Below are 16,196 nucleotides of genomic sequence, written 5' to 3' on the forward strand. Positions count from 1 at the left end.
CCACAATTATGTCTAAAAAAGGTTTTGTTTCATTACCATGCATTAACTCACCTGTCAATTCAAACCGGGCCACTCCCTCGTGCCCTGCAGTAACCCCTGTCCCCGCCTTATCCCACACCTCATTAGCTCTGTAGTAGATATTTTAGCCCATTCTTTGCCAGATCTCATTCTTTGGTCTTCAGCCTTAGTCGTCCAGCCCTTGTTTTTTCTGCCTGCCTGCATTTGGCCTGTTTTAGAGTTTTTCTATATTCTTATGGACCGATGCTGGCTAGAAATAAGTATTGAAGTTAGATATTTAGAAGTGGACGGAACCATTTCCTAGTGGATTAGGTTGTGGAATTTAGAGCAGATAAGGACAAGATACTTAGAAGGAAATCATATCACAATTATGATGAATATATATATATATATATATATATATATATGTGTGTTTATGTGTGTAGACTGTTACACCAGGATTCAGAGGTATTATGGACAAGACCAGCCACTCCCTTGCAAATCAGTTTCCAATAGCAACCAAACCTGCGCGCTTCAAACTCTTACAGGGTTTCATACTGCTATTATTTATACCACTGTACTTATTTAGACCCACATGGGCATTTGCAGTGTATCATTATTTGTCAAATCTCTTTGTTATATTTCAAGTGGAAATAATATAGAAGATATTAAACTCAGAGGTTCATATTCAATGCCTGAGAAGTAGTGCTTCTGACTAACTGACTTACTGCAGTGAGGATAAACCCTGTAATCTTTCAGTTACATCACAGCTATTCTTTAAACTCGTCTTTTGCTTACATGCATATGAAAAATAAGATCATGATTCAACTAAAATGATAATGTGAAAAAGGCAGGACCCATGCAGTCACTCAACATTATGCTCCAATGTGTCAGTTGTTCTGCTATTAATAGATTCCTAGACATACTGTATGTGCACAATTATTTCATATCGTCAGGTGTGATCAAGTTGCGTATCATGTAATTGATGGTTTTACTTATCAGTCTTTTCTTGACATTTGAATGTTCACCACATGTCACTTTCTGAACAGCAAGGATTCATATTGCTGTTAAATTGCATGATTATATGCATACAAACAGCTAATGACAAAAGTCATGTTTTTAGCTGAATAAACAAATAAACCAACTTCAAATTGCAGCTTAATACAAGTTTTTAGTTTGCATGTACGACCTTTTAATGACTGCGACTTTGTTTGCCTCTTTAATTAGATTGAAACAGATGTTACGTTCAGGCAGGAGGATGATAGAACAGTAAAACACTCAAATCCATATTTCGTATTCGGCAGCAATCAACTGGTGTGATCCATCTCTTGTTTTTCTATTTACCACTTTGGGGAAGTGGAAAAAAAGAGATTGGAGACATTCTTTCTCTCTCTGAAGTTCATCTCGCTGGAAAATTAACATTCGTGGACCTCCACTTTACTCTCAATTTCCCCATATCTTTCATTTCAGGGAGAATTTACTTTTGTGAGGTCTATCAAACTTCCAGTCTGAAGCCATGGGGCCCCTGCGGTGGCCCTGCATGCCCTCTCCACACTAAGTGAAACCACATCACATACATGACATGATTCATTAATATGAAGACCCATGAAATCATGGCTGTCAGGGAGATTTAGAAAAAAAAAAGCACCCCCATACAGTTGCCACAATTCTTTCACAATTGTGAGTTAAAATGTGTTTTGTGATAACAGTGTCGAAGAATGTCAAACTTAGCAGGCTGTATCAAGTGGCACCTCACTCAGAGAGGGAGCAAATAAAGCAGTCAAGATGGCACAGCAAGGAACTTTATAGCCCAAAGCAGTACAAATAGCTGCTTCATTTTTAAAGGAGTACTGCATGTACATTAGAAAACATTAGGGGTTGGGTTGACTTTAGCAAAGGAAGGGAAAATTAAGAAATGATGCATTCATAGCTGTAACACAAGCAACCACCCACAATGTGGGCAGACAAAATAAGTGCTGTGCAGGAGAACGACACTGGAGAGGTGTCAAGGAAGAGGCTGTAGATTGTGAGGGCATGCAGGATCGACACACACAGGTAGACATACAAATTGGACGAGTGATGGTGTGTGTCTGGGCTGTGAGAGAGAGCAACAAATGGACAAACTTTAAGTGTGTGAGGGAGGTGTAGGTTGTGACAGATGGATGACTAAAAGGAAGGATCTGAAAAAGGTGGTGGATGGGAGGCGGGTGAGAAGTGGAACGCAAGAGCAAGCATGAATGGATGACTGGATAGAAGAAGGATAAAAAGACAGGGAAAGACAGATGTCCAGTTGGCTAAGAAACAGATTTCTTGAAAGTAGCGAACAGTAAATATGTAAGGAAGATCAAAGTAATTTAAATAAGTCTGTCTCAATGTTACATTGTTAAAGCCATTCTTGCAGCTGCAGTAATCAAGATTTTATTGAAAAACATTGAGGCAGCATAATCATAAAGTGAGGCTGAAGCAGACGAGGACACACACTAAATCCACTAAATGAATTATTGACACCCAATTGATTAGCTCTGCATTTCAGGTGTCTGCTATGTACATTTCTCTGCTAAGGAAGTGAAAACGTATAAGCCATCATTTCACCGGATGTACATACAGCAGATGCTCAGAGACAAGAACAAGAAGTGATTTAACACTCAGTCCAACGATACAACTCATTACCACCCCTGGGACACCAGTACATATGGTCCAGCAGATGTGACCATGTGAAACATCTGGTATGTAAACATTATATGTTAGCAGTTATGGAATAATGAGAAAATGGATGTAAGTCATCAGATTATCTTCTTCAACAGTATGTGGAAGGTGAAAAAGTGACCAGTTTCTTCAAAGTATTGTAACTTGAGTCCTTTTGAAGAGGCCACTTTCTCCTGTGAATGCTTTACATTTTAAACACTCTTCAATTGCACAAATAACCCAATAAATATTCCTCAAATGCACATGTCAACATTTCAATCATGACAAAGTGCATTGTACCACATCCAGTCAATTATAGTCAGCTCCAAACTGCATGATTGGATCAAATTTGACATCTGTGAATTGGCTTGACATTTACAGTGGGGCTGTCTGCAACAACCATGAAAATAAAGAGAATAGCCACTGGATTTTGATGTAAAACTAACTGCGCATAGTACTTGCTGTCTATTTCATTCTCTCCTGAGTCGGAGTCGGAGTGAACGAGGTGTTCCACTCACGTTACCCTGATGAAAACTGATTTTGACGGGGACGAGCAGCTTGGATGTATTTTTATTCAGTGTCTTATCCAATCAGACTTTTTGTTCCTGCCACCAGGCCATCATTCACATATTAAAGATCCAAGAAGAGGATTTCCTTGAATCAGCCAATCCATAGTTCAGTGTGGGGATACTGACATTAAGAGAGCCTGTCAAAATCAACATGTCATCTTTGAAACTGCTAGCAACAACACAGAGCAAGACACTTCCATTTGTGTGGATGAGCTTGAGGATATTTTTTAAGTCTTACCATATGACTGTTCCAAAAACAGCACATACCTGTGTGAGTGTTTTACACTTAATAAATTCTTTGGTTTGGGTATGGCTCAATTTAGTCAACTAAAGGGAGCGTTCTTGATTCACCTTCATGGTTACAAGAATCAATCTGGACTAGGTTGCAAAGGGTAGTAATATACTTTGAACGCCAAAAAACTACTCCCCACACCTCCTTGTAGACTTTATGTAGCAGTATAACAATGTCACCTTCTGCTACTATTAAAGAATAGTTATCATTGGCACAACCACCAGAGGTAGCTTGTCAGGACAATGTAAACAGGTTGCTTTAAGCATATGAACAAATGACCAATGTTGTAGCTTTTCTGGAAAGAATAGTCTCCAAGACTCAAAAACAGCTGGTGCTGACCCTTACACTGTCCCACAGACAACAACTTATGCTAGCCAAGGTTTTTTTCCTGGATTGGTAGTTCACACCATGATGGAAATGAATACTGGCAAACATAATACAGGGACAACAAAATCTTACATTGAGTTTGTGATACACAGGTTAAAATAAATATGTTGCCATGGAGTTTTCTTCTGTCCTTGCCTTTTGTCTGAATATTAGATTATGTCAAATACAGATACTCAGGCACGGTTAAAGGAAAGTCCTTACTGACTATTTACAGTCCCAAGGAAGTGAGGAGCTTTTCAGCGTGCGCTTTGTCTACTGTGGTATCTGTCAACTTGCTGAAGGGCCGCTAAGAGGCTTCCCCTGGGATCTCTTAGGTGGAGAAAGCCAAACTCTCCCTGTCAGGCTAGTATAAATATTTCCTTTGTGTTTATTGTCTATTATGCAAGGGCTGTATCATGTGTTGGGCTCCGTTTTTTGCGAGTTTATGTTTTGCTGTTTCAGCCTGTCTGGTTAAGGCGATGCTGCTCCACCTGTCTGGTCTGGTTGTGCTTCACTGACAAGATGAAAAGCTGGTTTACGTGTTGCCCTGTTTCTTCTTGTTCTCTCTCTTTTTACAGGAGGCTGTCAGGTCTCTCCCCAAAAAGAGGCTTTTGTCAGTTCCATGTTAGTGTTGGAGTCCTCCATCCCGTTCACCAAACAGCACAATTTTTTTCAGAGAATTATTTTATCTCTAATGCCGAAGGATATTTTAATGGCGGCTATCAAGATATCCCTGGCAATACTGCATTCTCACTTTCAACAACATCTGCACATTGGCATAAATCCCGAGGTGTGGCTTTGTCCAATTTGGATGAAATTCCCAGCACACTTTGCTTGTCAGACTGACATTTGATTCAAATTAGCTTTACATTTTTACACCTGAAGAAAGTGTAAAGTTGCTTAATTATTTGAATTCATACACAATACAATCTAAATGCAGCTGCTCCACTGATGTGTGCTGTTTCAGGTCTACTCTAACCTAAAACAAATCTAGTGATCCAATCATAACTAGAAATCACAGTCTGTGTAATAACTGTAACTCTATTTGGCAATTTATAATATAAACAAGAAAAATAATTGCTTGTCCATTAGCAGAACATTAGTTATTCATGCTCTTGTTTGTGATATTCATGCCTTATAAGGTGTTATGATTTGTTCTCACCATGCACAGCACCATGTAGGCCAGGCACTGATACGATGACTTGCGTGAGTGAATAAATATGCTTGGCTGCATAGAGCGTTGGGATGCCTGTCTCAGGGTCTGAGTACATATGATATGACCTGGCATTTGGACCTTGCCAGTGCCCCTTGGCCTGGCTACCTGTTGTGCCCTCTCAGCCACCTTTTGCTGGGATCAAGGTGGTTTGTGATAGAAGACAGAGGTCATCACCATTGTAGCGTTGCTTGGCTGTCAGCCAGGTTGAAAGACAGCTTGGCCTGCACACTTAACATCAAGAGGTGCACACTTGTGCATCACAGCATTACTTCACCCTTTAACAGTACCTGCAGACCAGCAAGCTGGAAAGAGAATCTTCTCAGTGAATTTCTATTAAGTAGATATTTCCTCTTTTTTGACCAGTTTGTACTTACACTGGGATTTCACGTCTCAGATCAAGGCTGCATGGATATTAGACACCACCATATTTTGCCTGGAGTCATGTGCACTTTACATGTCAGCAGTAAAATGATAGTTCTACTATATGCACACGTATCGGGGAACTGCAGAAATTACAGTAAGATATGATAACAGTGGTCGCAGGTGCCAAAAGCTACAGGTGTCTTAAAGCAAAGGTTGTGTTAAGAAATAGTAAGTTACATGGACCTTTATTCTACTGAAATATCTGCAGACGCAGGGGGAGCATGCAGCAAAGATCCAGGGAGCCGCACAGACAACATAAAACGTATTCTTAGATAGAAAGAGGCAATAACACTAACAGTAAATAGTGCAATATCTAGATCATTTTTATAAACCATACACAGAGAGAGGGATGGGTTGTGTTTGTATGTTCATGCTTTCTTTTTTTCCTTCTCTGGAAGAGTGCACCTTCATAATCATAATAATAACATCAGATTGTGAGCACAAATTGAATGAATGACATAAATCAAAAGTGTCCTCCTGTTTTAGATACGTTACATTTCAGCCTTGAGATTTTACACACAGAAAAGAGAGAGTTAGAAAGAGATTACTATATCCTCTCAGAATACTATTTTTGTTCGTCCGGAGTTAATGCTATCTTATCCACCCATGTGAATATCAGCTTGTTATGTTCAGTAGTTCCAGAGAGCTCCAGATAGTTAAGATGATCTGGGAAAGCCATTTTCTGAGGCAATCTGCTCACATATGTAAACACTGTAAATATTGTATATAGATTGTGCTGCACTCTATCTTCTCTCTCGGAAGGTGTACGAGGGCATTTCATTTTAGTTTATTTTGATACAGGGAGGTAGGTTTAGTTGTATTTAACAAATGTGATAAAAGTTACTTTATTTCAGGCAAGGGTTGCGCAAGGTGTTCAAGTGTGGACACACTTAGCCCCATGAGACGTGTATAGGGGCTGTTGGATAAGTCACTAAGCTGTGATTGCATTTCATCTTAACAACTCAGTTACTGCATCCTATGCAGAGGTTCCCCAAATACAGATGTATTTGCCAGCTGTATTTGCAGTAGTTGTCAAAGGTGGTAATGCATGAATGTAATTTGCATTTTCAGAGCATTTACAATACCCATATTAAAAATACTACACCAACAGTGACACTGAAGTAATATAGTCCAAAACTAAGGAAACACTGCTGCCGTTACTAGCCAGCTATGCTGCATTACACTCTCAACCACCAACCTCCTACATGGTCTCTTTGCTGACATTTTCTAACAACCTTCCTGGCCTCCCATAATGTAATGAAAATGCTGAATCACATCACCATAGGATAACCCCGATGCCCTTTTCTGAAGACGTCACATCCACCCAACAAAAGTACTGGAACAGAAGCTAACACTAACAGGAAGTCTGTTTTTAGCAGGAAGTGGACACTTACTAATATTGATAGAGGACGTTTGTCCCTGGTGAGCTGCAGGGAATTGGTAGATTTAGCTGACATTACAGTCCATCTGGCAGGCAGAGCCATTCACCCTTACAGCATTATATACAGAACAAGATGATTTATGCTTAAGACCTGTATGGGTGACAGTTTGTCAGAGGGACAGGAAATGTTATTTTCAGCTCCTCGGCATCAGCATTGAGGGGTCCCTGTTGAGCGCATGTATGCAATGTCACACTGTGATTTTTTGTTTTTGTTTTATTTCAGTAGAAGTTGTCTTGTTCCTGCTGGATAAAATACAGCAGCTTTTTTTTTTTGTACTTTTGTTGATTTTTTTTCAGTTTTGCTGACAGTCAGAGGAGCACATGTTGAGCACGTTTTTTCTATGAGAAACACGGATCTTTATTGATAGTCTAATTATTGTTAACAACACAGCTAATTGTTAAGGATTTTATCCGTGCTCATGATTGCTCATAATCCAAATTCTATGAGCACAGGGGAACCCACTAATAGGTAATGGGATTTACCACTCTCCTCTGCAGGGCAGCCATCAAAAGTGTCCCTGTAGAGGTGGTTTACATATGTAACCATGGTTGTCCGAGTGAAGAGTTTATCTCTTTAGCTGGAGGCGGCTCCAAGACCCTTTCCATCAAAATTGTAACCATGGTTTCAGGTGTTCAGCCACCTTACAGGTGTTGGGTCTTATTATCCACATCACCTGACCACTGTGAATATATCAAACATGTAAATGTGTGGAGAGATGGCGTCGTTGCTCAGAGAACTATGGATGTGGCTTTGTATTATGCAATTAACACTTCATCATGAAGTTTTGTTTTGTTGGATACCAATTGAATCATAAAGTGCTCTAACTCTTAAGAAAGTTGTATTGACACTGTCTTCACTTTGCGAGCAGGTGGAGTGGCATCATGGGAAAACCAAAGCCTGTAACACAAGCATGGTCAGAGGACAATGAACAATATCAATTACTGGAATGTGGTGACAGGTTATCAGTGTTTATCAGAATCATGCTAATAAACATGGAGTCTGACTCTCTATGACTCATTATCCACATTATTCTGTGGAGGCAAACAGTTCTCACTCTTTTGCGTTTTTTTGGTGAAGTAATTTCCTCTTGAGGAATCACACATGAGGAAATATGTGAATGGATTGATTTTGAGGCATGTGGATTTTTGATATTTCTCATGTGATGTGATGTGATTTGTGGCATGTGAAACAACATTTCACATGTGATGATACACATGTAAGCTTACATGATATTTGGACATTAATCATGAAAACGGCATATATGTTTTTATATATTTGAAACATGAAAATCAGACTTCTACATGTGTTTTGAAGGGGGTCAACTACAAACTTTCAGTACAAGATATTTTGTTGAATTAATAAATAGTTTATTATAGCATCATATTCAGTTTAATCATTGTACCACAGCAGAACATAATGTTGCTTGCTGATTTATAATTTGTAGGCCAGTGTGCAAAGTGCACGCTGACTTTGAATATCCAAATGAATAATCTGGGCAATAATGATGTTGAGTTGGTCTAAGCTGTAAAATGCCAGTGGCAAGAGAAAGTCAAGGCAGTGTGTTTGAGAACACTTACCACATACTACACTTGTTTTGGCCACCGAGACTCTTCCCATAATAAATATTTATGAGTCAGCCCAATCCGAAAAATCGACTCTAAGATATGTCATTAGTGAACAAACGTTTTCGGTTACTTTTAGGCCTTTTTTTCTTCTGATGGTTGACAGGTCTATTAAACACTCTCATCAAACAAGTAAATCAATGATCCTTTCAGATAAATATTTTTCCTTGTGTCACAGATCCTTATTTGTCATGAATGGCAAAGTTAAAGCAGTGCCAGACCAGGCCTTCATCACTGTAAAGCTACTAATACATATTGTATAATTGTTACAGTATTAGTATTCCATTTGAATGATACTTTTAAATCAGATTCTAAACTCAGTGGTGTTGCTCTTGAGAGATGCTGTGAGATGTCCACAGCAGCTGTTACAGGAATAAGGAATGTGGCAGGCCCTGTTGATACAGACATGCTCACGGACCGTGCAGTTCAGATTAAGTAAAAGTACACCACGCTAGGAGTATGGTGGCCTCAACGGCTCTCTCTGCAGGATTTAGCCAGAAGACTTCACTGTCATCATATTCCCCTTTTAGAATTTTGTTTTTCTTCCATCCTTAGCTCCTAGTTTATTTCCTTGCCTAGCACTTCTCTCTGTCTTTTCTTTGTTAGGACATTGTGGCTGAAACCTGTTCCTGATAGCCACGGACCTAAAATATCTATAATGACAGTTATTTTGCTACAATAACAATTGGTCTGTACCAACAGTTTGGGCTAAATCCCTTACATGACAAAAAGGGTTCTGTGGAGAGTCAGCTTTTTGATGAAGTTGTAACCTTCTATATATTATATGGCTGTATTCCAAAGCATTTAAATACTCCCAGATTTACGATAAGCAACTTGTTAAAGTTGTTGAAAGCAGTTTTGATATGCTCCACAATGAAAACCAGGACCGCATGTAGAAGCCCAGACTTTACTCGCAGCACATTGCGATGCCATAAAAAATGTCCCTGCCATGAAAAATACCGACACACTTGTGTATTATCTTCAGCATTAGCACACCCATGAAGGTCCACCTGTGCTATACCACCTTTACCTAAATCCGAGTGAGAATCCCTTGTGAATATTTTATGGAATGTAATTGAACAGAGCTGTGGCACCATATTAAAATGAATGTCATGTTTGTGTCTGCTGCATATTTTCACCCATGATTGTAATGGAAATGATCATGCGCCTGAGCCTGCATATAAAGAGAAGCTGCTCCTCAGCTAAGTGTCTGGGATGCTAATGGGTAGATGTTTTATGGCCTGAGACACACAGAGGGGAGCAAGGGAGGTGTAATGGCAGAATATACTACACCCTCCCTGTGGAGCAGACACCTGGCTAATGCTCTGCATATATTCCTCTTGTTTTGTAACTCAAACCTTGCTTCGGTGGATATTTAAGGTGAATATTTTGTTTTGGGTACATTGCACTGAATGTTATTCTAGACATCAACATTCCGGGAAAGATAAAGTTGTGCGTCAGAGAAAAGGGGCTGATGTGGTTGATCTGATTGGAAGACATGATCAGTAAGTGTATGCCCATACTCACTTTTTCATCTATAAATCTTAATATTGTGGGTCAACCCACAGTCTTTTAGATTATCTTTATGTTCCACAGCGTTTACATCAAGCCGTCTTATTACCTTCAATTAATATTTGATTGATGTTTAATTTTACATCACGTTACTTGAACAGGAGTAACAAATGGTAGAAAGCTATGTACAGTGAATACCAGAATGAAATAAAGAATGTCTAAAACGTCTTGGTCAATAACAGCAAAGACAATGACAAGAGCTGAAATGGTAGTCTATGATAACATTAGACAAAGGTTATTTGGGCACCCGTTGATAAATAATGTCTATGCCAACTTAGAATTTTCAAACAGTCATTTCACTAACTAATGATCAAACATAAGAAAGCAACCCCCACCCACCCCAATGCACTGCACACATTAATTGTCCTCCCTTGGAGATGCTGCCGAACTTTGTAGCAAAGTGTGGAGGCAGGTTCAGCGATGACAACCATATGGCTCTTATTATTGAATGAATACACAGTACCGCCTCATTAAACATGAACCCAACAGAGTCTTTTGTCACTGCGGCTAACAGGGGCTGCCTGTCTGCTGCATCATGGGTCCAGGCCGGGCGGGTCTGTGCTGCAGAAGGCCTCCCCCGGCACGCTGCTCTATCAGGAAAGCAGAAAACAGATGGGGGAGTTGAGTAGCGCCAAAGGCCACACATGCCCCAACTTAAGTACATACATGTGGGCAGAGAGTTTTGGCATGAGAATATATTATGACTCTCATAATAATAGTAATAATAAAAATGATGAGCAGATGATTATTCACATAGAGTGCCACGTAAAGTGCCTTGGGGATTTTTTATTTATTTTGACGGGTCCTCTGAGAATACCGCACACATTAGTGAGACCAGCTGTCCCTTTTTAGGAAACAGTTCAGTATTTTGTTCAAGGACACCTGAGGAACGGCCATGTGGCCTGGTGAGCGTCCTTGAGTGAAGAAATGCGCAATAGTGGTCAGTGTATGAACTCTCTTTTCAGCTGAACTTGACTGATGTGTTACCAATGATGTCAGCCCGTAAAGTTGGCATGAAGAAACTTTTCTTTCTCATCCAGCTCTCACCATCACATTGTGAAGGCAAGTAAACTCGGCTATTGCCGATTGTTATTCTATTATATCCACTGCTGCTATTATTAGTACTCGTAATTTTTCCATCATTATTATACTTACTACTCTCATTATATGAATCATTTCTGTCATATGCATTGAATGTGTTGTAACTCTGTTATGTTCATTCTGTACACACAAACTAGGTGACTGTTGTAATGTTTTTGTTAAACTGGCTCATCTGACACGGAAAAACCATGAGGAGAGAATTGTGCCTAATCTCCAACTATATTTGAAATTAGGTTTCATTCATAATAAGTAAAACAAATCCTGATTATTCCTTGTTTTGTGTCAACTGACAGTGGTTTTCTTCTCCATGTTGAGAAAAATCCGATGCTCCTTGTTTAAGGCCTCGTTAGCTGAAATGCACTTCACCTGGTGCTGGCAGTTTAGGTAATTAGAGCCTTGTAAAGCCCAACACTTCAGCTGGAGAGTGTGAGCCAGTGAGGGCAACCCTTACTGCTGATCTCCTCTCCAAAGTCTAGCCAACTGTTTCTGTTTCCATTGCTCTACTCCCTCTATTCTCCAGAAAAACAGGCTTATTTTCTCTCTACCCCACTTTAATCTGTGGTTTTAGCTAATTTGCTATTTGACTAGTTTCAGATGCAGCAGACTGCTCCTGAATCATTTGTGAATTTAAGTGGTTTGATTTGATTTAATAATCAAGGAATCCGTGTGGTAAATAGGTGTTTCTTTCCACCTGAAAAACCTTTATGCAATGGGTCATGAGCTTATATACTTTACGATAATTGGGATCATTAAGTGTCAGAACATGACAAATATTAACATTGACTATAGATGTGTTATGGATGACTTTGTTCAAAGGCATTATCAACAAAAGCTGTGTTTCTGACCTATAAAATGGACTGGCTGTTTTTTTTAACAGTACAAGCTACATAATCACAGAGCAGCATAAAGTTGCAATTTGATTTACAACTGACTATATTTATTTAATTCCGTTAGTATAAATGTTAAAAGTATGTTGAAGTCTTGTACACCAAGTAAAAAAAGGATACTTGATTAGTACACTGCAGTGGCGGGCCTTGTGTTTAACGTGACAAACATAGTTTTGTGTATTTTCCAAGTCAGAAATAAAACTGACTATTCCGTCAGTTAGGACAAGGAGTCATAATATATACATAGATAATTGAAACTGCAGCTTTCAGCAGGCTCGTTAAACAGCTTCAGTATGTCAAGCATCAACTGGGAACTACCCAAATGTCATTCTGAAGTGTAAATCTGGTTTTAATATTGAAGTGTTCTCAATCATCGATAGCTATAGGTGTGATACTCTTTTTGATGTTTGGCACACTAAGGGTGCATTCACACCTACACTTGTTGTTTGACAAGAACCATCGTAGACAAGTTTTTGTCTGTCATTTTGATTTTGGATCCTTTGTTTTCACACTCTCCAATTACCTTCACACCGGGAGCCAGATGTGTTAAATTCTGCCACTTTTTGTTGTGCCACTTTTCACAAAGAAATTAGAATTCATGAAGAAAAACATGCCGTAGTTAATGTGTGTCCATCCATGGTTCACACTCATGTATACAAGTAGACATTAGGAAAGGGGCTGCAAGATTTTGCCTCGAGCAACCAGTGAGCAGTCTATCCCATGAGCATAACCCTTGATAATCTATACTTTACAGAGGCAAAATGCCCTGTGCTATAATCCTGTGTTGAACTCTGACAATGTGGGACACGCCAGCTCAGAGTAATAGGTTGGAGGGTAAGAAAAGTAAAAGAAAATGACAATTCTAATGACACATAAGTTAAGATGAATATAATTGAATAACAGAACATGTGAAGAATAATGCTGAATAGTGAGCATCATTCCAGTCTGCACTTTGTCTTTGCATCATTCTTTATAAGCACAAGGAACTGCTATCAGACGTCAACATGCATCTCCTTGTAACTACAAATCATTTGAGGACATTTTCTGCAGAAAATACATGTATTTTCATCATACTATTCTGTTCTCTATTATAATGAACCTCACCACAGCTCACCTCATTTCCAACATTTTGCACATGCCTTCTTGGTGTGAATTTGCCTCATGTGTCATGCATGGTCTTGAGGCGCTGAATTGTTTTAATGTGTCAATTACCACCTATTTCTATTTCCTCTCTGAATTCTATCCCTCATTTCTAGAGGACTCAAACTTTAAGCGCTCCCTAGAACAGCCCTCACTTCTGAAGTTGTTTATGTATCAATTAATTATATACTGCATTAAAAAAAAATACTAAATGCTATATTAAAAACAAAAACATGAACTAAATCAGGCCGGTGAATTCATTTTCTAGGGATTTGGAATTTGATTCAAATTAGAGCTTTAATAATTAAATCAAATACTGTAAAGGGTATGGGGCAGTTTGCAGGAAGTAGAGTGTGTTCATTTTGTTTATCTGAGCCATGGCCACATTAGCATCTCTACAGGAAGGAAATCCAACAGGACAATGTGAAAAAGTCATCTGCCTCCACATCCCTACTGCATAATTTGCACCTGCATTTCCATATATATATTTTTCTTTATATATAACTTAAAATGTGAGTCATCTGTCGCCCTGCCAGTAAATGGATTTGTCACTAATTTAAATAAAATGTTGCGATGGCTTTTTTCACACTTTTCTCATTCATTTCTCGCTTCTCCTCTCCTTCGGTTTCGTTTTCCTTTCCTCAGTTTGTTTGGTTCTCTCAGTTTGGAATACAGGCTAAAACATCGCCATTGCTAAGTGTCTGGTTCAAACTGACTTTTTAGACGTCTTTGTTCATTGGATAGTATTGTTGACTGCATTATCAGCAGTAAATGGATTCGTTGGGGAAGCTCTGAGAGGAAGCACTGATTGCTCTCTGGGAAGACACTTGAGCACCTCGGGTGTTGCAACAATCCAATGATCATGCAGATTGCTAGTTAAATTTGTGTCTGTGCTTTGAAAAGTGACAAAGTATCACTCCAATCATGTTATAATTGGAACTCTAATGTTTCAAACTTGCAGAAAACTACAGGTCCACTTACATAATCCATTCTCCAAGCAGTGAGACATTCCTAATTATCTATTCTGTGGAATGACAAGAAGAGAGAAAGTGAGAGGCAAAGGGGCATAGTGTATTATTTCATTATATTGCACTCTGACCCCTCAAGCGAAAAGCAATCATGCATGTACTGTGTGTCTCTATGCTATTGAAAGTGATAGGTCTTATGTGTATATATACTGTGTGTATATATATATATATCTTATGGGAGTATGTTGTTATCTTCGTTAGCTAGAAGGACTGGAGTGTCCTCTGTTTGAAGAAGATCACTACGTGTGAGCGAATGAATAAAAATGGTGGTGTATAACAGTCGAACACATCGCTGCATACAAATGTGCTATACTTGCTGCAGCTTCAGAGATGTAAATAGAAGCAATCAGCTGGAAAAGGAAATTGAGATGTTTCCCATAAGGCAATGCAACCAATTATGTGATATTTTAGACCAACTGTGGACAGTCACACAGTGGTGGCTGCTCTGTGAAGAATTGCAGATGAGTCAGTAAGCTTATTCACACTTTGGAGGCTAAAGGCAATTATTTATTTTATCAGTTGTAATATCTAGCAACACAAGCTGGTGCCTAATGATTCAACCAGATTTAAGTATACCTACTTAATTTGTGTTTTGAATACTGAATATAGATGCACAGTGAAGAAGTGGAGTATGCTGCAAGCAAGGTTTGAGAGCTTTCTATGGATGTTGTAATATGCTTTTCTAACATGAACATGTGTTAAAGGACATTGTACATTACATGAATTCAAGCTGACCATAGCCACTTCTAACACTTAAGCTACTTTGAAACACTCAAGGGGTGAGTCTTATTTACTATAAAAAATACTTGTTGATGAACTAAACTTCAAAAATACAATTATTTTACAGGTTTACTCTATACAGTAGGTGTCGGCCTCAAACAGTCAACTGCCAAGATTGCTACAAATATCTTGATGAATTTCCGACTTAAATAACAGGCATTGCTTGTATTCTTAAATGCTTCCTTAAATAACACAGTGCCAATCTGATGACTAAGACAAGCTCATAGGAGTGTGAAGGAAAGCTGTGCTTGTTTTCTATCATATCCATGTGAGACAAAAGTGTCTGCAACCTCTACATTGCAGCCCTGTACGAAAAACAGATTCATAGCAAAACAAATGGTATGTCACCTTGACTGTTAGCTGGTGGACGTGATATATGATCTTTTTTACAAGAGGTCAGCTCTCACTTCTGGCATTATTCATATTCTCCGATGCAAAACAACCTTCTGTGTTGCACAGTACATGCACAGGCAAGCTACACAGCATAAATATTCATGGCAAAGTGTCTACAAGGTGTTAAAGCTTACCTTTAGCCAAACTTGAAACAGACATCTAAATTAACCTTTTGCATAGTAATTACTTTTAAAAAAAAGCCATATCGTGAAAGACTTTGAAACACCCTGTGAGGGACTGTGCTTGAAACATCCTTTCATGCATACCTGCATGCATGCACTCACTTTCAAAGACTTACATACAGGATTGACAGTCAGGCAGATAATAAGTCCCACCCCTTTTTGCTCTGTGCTCCATTAACAGTTGAGCAAGCTTTGAACCCAGCAGAAATGTGAAGAAACCTTCCCTTTTCCTGTTAAACATCGATATACTATATCTGTTCAATTTAATGTAAGTCACATTAAATTGGCGTTACAATCTTCAAGAACACATTACATTGTATGTAGTCACAGAGTCACATTTAAGATATTTTGACAGATAGGTTGTTTGCTGACATAAGATGACATGAATAATCGTTCGCCAGAGAAGATCAAGGCTAATGTTCCTTTGTGTATATTATCTCTGTATGTGGCGCCATGAAGTAACCATTGATGTTATTTGTAACATATAACATCGAACAGGAA

This window comes from Anarhichas minor, unplaced genomic scaffold (genome assembly GCF_050575085.1).
Source record: "Anarhichas minor isolate MPS153535 unplaced genomic scaffold, ASM5057508v1 ptg000010l, whole genome shotgun sequence".
NCBI lineage: Eukaryota > Metazoa > Chordata > Actinopteri > Perciformes > Anarhichadidae > Anarhichas > Anarhichas minor.